Raw genomic sequence first — 7,108 nt, forward strand, 5'->3', positions numbered from 1 at the left:
TGGATTAAGCACAGGATAGGAAAGATGATATTGTATAACCATTACAATTATTGCCTCCGTAAAAAGAGAGCAAGAAAGTCAAGTCACAAAAGGTTAGCCAAATTAAGTCAGTTCTGCTCAAATAAAATAGAGATGTGTCCAAAAGAAATGCATCTACTTCAGCTGATGACACTTAATTGTGAAGTGTTTTTCAACATACCATCTGCAGTCAACCTTAGCCACTAAGTTATCACACAGATATTTATGTTAATAGTTGAACATCATACCATATGGGTCTATATCTCTGAAACATTTAAAAACCTGAACTGAATTCAAATGTGTCTGCCAAGTCTAAGGTAGTGTGAATAGGAAGGAATTTCCACAGTGAAAGATATGATGTTAACTTTATAGATTGCTCTCCTTTCATACACTTCATATTGATGAAAGCAGAACAACCAAAGTTTCAGGCAAGGAAAACTGCAGAGGGGAAGAATTAGAATTAAGGGAGACTTTTCCTTGAGGGAATTTGATTGCTGCACTTTGCCAAGGCAGCCAGAATAGCCCATCACAAGGAAAAGCCTTAGAGCTGACTCCATCAGCATCAACATGTATAGAGAGCTCTGGCCATAAGACAAAGGCAACATAAGCCTGAACATAATCAGATTCCAAGGGCTCCACACCAACACCTTCTGAAGCATTCCCAGTTAGATCCCTTCAAGCATTCACTGGTAAGAAGGGACTTGCGTTGATTAAAAATGATATGTGAATTAGTCAGCTAGGACTTACCTCAACACATTTAAACTGTCAAAACAAATCAAAGAAATAGGCACTGCTCTGTGTGATTACACTGCTCATTATGAAAAGACTTCTTTTCTTGAACAGGAAAACAAACAGATAAGCATCATCTCCTTTTGGAAGGACTGAAACTAGGAAGATATTACCCAAGGTAATAGTCACTTCATATGACTGTACTGCTCTTCATGTAGTCAGGAACTGAGGCAGAGCTGCCACTAGTTTCCAGCTCTCCTCTGGAGCAAGTTGTTTACAGCCACAAACTGAACAGTCCACACCTCAATTTTAGGGCCAACACGTATTGCAAAATTGCTTGGCTGATGTATGGGAACAGAGCTATTGACAAGAAAAAGAAGCAAATCTTAGAACAAGAGAAGAGGGAAAATACATCTGCTGTGGCTTATTGAGAAACTCAGAGCAAATACTTCTGGAAAATGGAAACAACTCCAGAGGGAAAGCATTTGCAGGTCACAGCAAGAAGCTGTATTTTTGACAGAGAAAGTTCAGTACATTACTGGACTTACTCAGTTAGAACATCACAAGGAACCAAAACAAATGGCATGCATGTAATGAAGTCAGAATCAAATTATTAGCAAGGCAAACATTTAATTGCTTATTATCTATTCCTAGAGGTCCACATGACTCTTGCAGAATCTCAAGTATTTGCTCTTGTCCAAGTGCCACACAACCTTACAGCAAATATAGGTTCTAGCTTCAAAAACAGAAGCTGTTCTCCACAAAAATACCTACTTCCAAAAATATCTGATGGGGTAAAGAAAGGGGAGGATGTAAAAACTGAACCAGAGTCTATTCAGTGGTATACAGTGAAAGGACAAGAGGCAGCTGACAAACTGAAATATAGGAAATACCACTTAAGCATTTTTTGGTGGTTTTGTTTTCCTTTGTTTGAGGGTTTTTGTCTGTTGCTGTGTTTTGGGTTTTTGAAGGTGCTGTTTGTTTTTAACTGAGTGATCAAGCACTGGAACAGGTTGCCCAGAGAAGTTTTTAAGTCTCTAAGATTGGACATATTCAAAACCAAATGGAGACAGACCCAAGAAGCCTGATCTGAAAAAGGAGGGCTAAACCTGACAATCCCAGCATATGCAAATCACCATATGCTGGTAAGCTCTCCCCCTGAGTCTGAGGCCTCCTACTCTCAGGCCTCCCAAAGAGCCCTTTGGCTTCTCCTCAATTCTTCACACTTCACATTTAACTCAGAATGTACTTATTAGGTAATGAGCACTTCCTTTAGTCTCAATAAACAGCACATACTTTGAAATCATACTTAATATCCTGGGGCAGTGTGCTAAAAAGCAAGTCAATTGATAAGGGTACTACAGTGAAATTTTGCCAGATTTCTGAAAGAAGTACAATCCTCAAGGAGGTCCCTATGGCATAGTTTACCTTCCACGACCTGTGTGTCTGTACACCTGCCTGCCAAAAAACATAGCTATTTGCTGCACTAGACTACTACCTCAGCCAGATAACATTGCTGGTATTTGAACTCACTTCTGAAGAGGGTTAAAGTGGAAAAAAACATCATTTCCCATGCTGTACACAGCACATCTGCATTTTCACAGAACAAAGAAGTTAGACTTTATGCCCTACCATTTAGGCAGAATGGTGACTCAAGGGAAGAACAACAAACAAGCTAAATAAGAGAGAAAAACAGAGGAGAAAAATAGGAGACGGGCACTCAGTGACTTGTAGATAATGCAGATTAGAAGTAAATTATCAGAAAAATACTTGGAGCCAGTCAGACAGTAAAATTGTATACTAACTATTCTGTAGCTGAATTCTTCAGCATGAACTACACTGCATAATCATCCCAAAGATTAGGATTTGTTGCTGTTAAACTGAACCAGAGGACCTGAATTCATCTGCAGAGTCAAATATGCCAAAAAGAGCATTAGTGTGTCCAGACAAGTAGACGTGCCAAATTTATTCAAGCATCCGTGAACATACCATTTAAGCAGGCATTACCCACACACCTAATACAGCTGTCAGGAAGCTGAACAACATCAAAGAGCTCTAGGGAACACACTGAGCAATCCAAAGGATGTGCACAGCAGTAACACAGCAACTATACAACCCTCCCTATGCCACTGGTATGCCTGACCCAACTGGGCCAGAGAGAGGCTCAGTTTGCAAATGCAACACAAAATTGAAGCTGTTACTAGCAATGAGAGGCTAACAGAGGCTTATCTCACTATGTGGCACTTATTATTGACATGAATTGATAAAACCCTGCAAGTTTAAACTCTGAGGAGTTTAAGGAATATGCTTAAGAGACTGTTAATTACTCAGTCTTAAACTCCCTTACTCCTTGTAAGAAACAAGACACAATGTCCTGCAGCTTCCACTCCACTTCCTGCACCCACTCTAAGCACCTAATTCCTTTGGAATAGCATTCAGTCAAGTCATCTAGAAGAAGCTAGAAAACAGTTTGTGAAGTGCGATTTTTCACCTCATAGCTTTTAAAAGCAGAAGTCACATATGCCAATGCTATTCATTTGCAAAGTTTTAATGAGTGAGAGCAAAACTGAGAAATTCCAGGACTGAACTGCTGCCTGCAGATCACAGTATACTCTTACACTCCTAATTCTCTGCTCCTGAAGGCGCTTTGCATCAATAGAAGAGTTATCAACTGGTCCTTCCAATAAAATGTGGTCAAAGCTCAACTTCACAACAAATGGATATACATTATAGGGATTTTCATATTCTTGAAAACAAGAGTCTATGAATTACAATCCTGCCATCAAATGAGTGCTCAAAAAAAAAAAAAAAAGAGTTCAAACAATTAATTCAGATTGATGTTCTTCTGCTGAGGTTGAAGATGCATTCTTGTTTGGATAAGAGGCAATGACTTGGAGCAGTCAAAGAAAATTAGAGTACTTAACATTCCAGGAGAGCTTTTAAGATACCAAAATGATATGGTTTGTGTACTGTGTACTCAGATGTGCTGCACTGCAAATCACTTTAGACAGTGCATGAACACTGCAGGGACTGTCATATATTGAAGGTTGGGTGCAATGGTATTTCAATGACAGGATGTGGAAAACAACAAAGTCAGGCTGATGCTGAAGACATTTACTGGCAGAGCTATGCAAGCCACCTCCTGCAGGACACAGCCTACACTGTGAACAAGTTACCTTCCCTGCCAGAGATTATACCAGCTCGACATGCAGAATAAGTCATCAGAGACACTTCTGCTCTGCCAGCTGCCCCAGGACTCACAATTACAAACAGCCCCAAAGAAACGTACAATGACTGTAACATGACTGTGTTCTCCACTGTACACTGGATCCAGCACAATGGATCAGCTTCTTAATGGCAGCCAAAATGCCAGTCGACCTGCACTAGGCTCAACAGTGCATAAGGGAAAGCAGGCTCTTGTTTCTCACAGAAAATTGGAGTGGAACACTATTACCATCTATTTTCTATGTCCCTGTTATTCTGAAAAGCTCTCTTCACAAGCCATTATGAATACCCAGAAAAACTAGTGCACATCTCCTGCACAGCCTAAGGCCTGACAGTTAAAGTGACACAGGGTCAAGCATTTTAGATCTGCTTTAGATCTGTCTTTATTAGAGACAGAATAAAGCAGCTTTTGAGTCTCTTTAATATCCTAGTTTCATTTGTGTTCTGCACATTGTTTATATGCACTCCCACCCTGTCTTGTCATTGAGCAATTGTGTTCCCTGCAGGATGCCACCACAGACAAGTGTTAACAGTCTTGGTAATAAGTATCTGAAGTATTTTGATCAGATTCAACTTTTCTAGGAAGAAAGTACATCATGAGTTACAGACAACTCAGTCTGCACAAGTAAGCAGAAATGAAGCCGCTTAACTAGCAATTGCTGCTTACCCTTGGACCTCACACAGGACTCCTCTAGCATCCCAACCTAAGCTTCTTCCTTCCCAACCACTATTTGTTCTCCCAAACTAGTGCTGCTCTGAGTCACTAGTTTGTTCCACGGAAGCTGTGTGAGCATGTAATATCACACACACTGAGGCATGGATATCACCTATTTTTAAGAAAGGCAAAGCTTTGCAAAGTCACCCCATCTCCGAATCAGAATAGTTTTTAGAAGTATAATCAGAAACAAGGTTTCAGCATTGACCTAGTAACATGGGTCAACCTTCAGACCCCTCATATGTTGCTTCTTGAAGTAAAGGAGCAATCTGTATTTGCTCTTTGGCAGGTACAAGGCTGTTAAACAAGCATGCCCACTCCCACAGTTGCTTTGACAGCACATGCATGAAAAACATTTGGAAACAAGACCAACTATTTTCCGGGCTGTGCAGATATAGAACAAGCTGGCAGAATCAGTAACCCAAGTATTACAAGCTCCTGTAGCTCACCATTACTTCTATAAATAAAAACCCTCATGTTATGTCACTTTCAGGAAAAAAACTACAGATGAAACAATGGCCAATGACTTTGTGTGACTTATTCCAGTCATAAGGGTAGAGAAACAAGGTCTTCATTGGAAATTCTGACAACTCAATAAAATGTGGAAAATTCTCCTCTTACGAGGAAAATCATGAGTTACAAGAAATTGCAGAAGGCTAAAAAAGGAGCAGCAGTAAGTTGAAATGTGTTGATATTAAGCTTTGATTAAAAGAAAAGCAGCTAAAAAACCCACTGTTGAGACAACCCAACAAAAGGAACTGAAACCAACACACAAGTAACACTCCACTGACTCCATCAACCAAGAGGAGATAGACCTAGAACATAAACTGCATTTAAACATGTGATGTAATAGATATAGGTTATTGCTATCTACACAGCAATAATGTAGATAAGCTCATTCACAGCATGTAATTTTTACACTGTAAACACAGGTTTCAGCAGAATATTCCTGCACCTGGGGAGAAATAACCCAAGCAGTGGTACAGGTTGGGCAGCTCTGCAGAAAAGGACCTGGGGGTCAGGCTGGACAACAAGCTGTCCATGAGTCAGCAGTGTGCCCTGTATTATCAGAGTACTATCAGCAGGTGGAGCGAGGTGATCCTGCCCCTCTACTCTGCCTTGGTGGGGTCACATCTGCAGTGCTGTGTCCAGGCCTGGGCTCCTCACTACGAGAGAGACATGGAGCTCCTGCAGCAGGTCCAGCAGAGGGCTCTGAAGATGATTAAGTGACTGGAGCATCTCTCTTATGAGGATGGAAGGGCTGAGGGAGCTGGGCCTGTTCAGCCCTGCCCCGAGAAGAGACAACTGAGAGGGAACCTTATCAATGTATGTAAGTATGCAAAGAAAGAGTGACAAGAAAATGGAGCCAGGCCCTTTGCAGTGGTGCTGAGCGACAGGACAAGAGGCAAGAAGCAGAAACTGATGCACAGGAAGTTCCACCTGAAGATGAGGAAGAACTTCTTTACTATGCACTAGAACAGGTTGCCCAGAGAGGCTGCAGAGTTTCACTCACTGGAGATAGTCAAGAACTGTCTGGACACAATCCTGTCAATGTGATCTGCTTGAGTTGGGAGGTTGGACCAGATGACCCACTGTGGTCCCTTCCGACCTCACCCATTCTGTGATTCTGTGAATATTAAGCTCAAGACAGAGTAAGATCACAGCTGACTGGGATGAGGAATTTGCTGCTGCAGAGGCATTTCTTTCTGCATCATGTTTTAAGAACAAATGCTCATTAAACCAAGCCAGAACTCTTTTAAACAACTTGTTTTACAGAGAGGAGAAACAGAAGGTACAGTGCTTCCACAACCTGATAAACAGTTGCAGCAGCTTCTGATACAGAAGGAAAAAAAATAACTTTACAATCCCTTATGTTTTATACAGCTTAAAAATAATATTTCTGTATAGTAACATGTTAACAAAAGAATTGCTTTGTGGAAGGGCATCATAACAGGGTCAAAGAACTAGGACTCAAGAGAATTGCTTAGAGCCATACATGCTCCTAACAACTACCAGGGTGCAGGTCAGCCCAAGTAAAGAAAACAGACGACTGTGTCCTTACAAGCAGAGTTTCCACCTGCAGCAATGCTTGCCCTCAGAGGAGACAGCCTTCCTGGGGGTCATCTAGCGACTGCCTGCCACCACACTGACCTTCCCGAGCACAGAGCTGTGTCCTCCCTGCTGCAGACATGGCTCTGGGCTCCCTGCGTGGAGCAGCAGCTGCCTGAAAAGCATCGGAGTGACACATCGCTGCAACCCACTCCCTACAAGCGCTACACCGAGCACGGCTCTGCCTCCGAAACCACACACTCGGCTTCCTCCTCCTGGGGAAACCGGCCGTGGCCAGACACCTGCAGCTTCCCGCAGGGGCACTCCAGGAAAAACGCCTCAGGTCTGCAGCTTCCCGCAGGGGCACTCCAG

This window comes from Acanthisitta chloris, unplaced genomic scaffold, assembly GCF_000695815.1.
Source record: "Acanthisitta chloris isolate BGI_N310 unplaced genomic scaffold, ASM69581v1 scaffold14454, whole genome shotgun sequence".
Lineage (NCBI taxonomy): Eukaryota > Metazoa > Chordata > Aves > Passeriformes > Acanthisittidae > Acanthisitta > Acanthisitta chloris.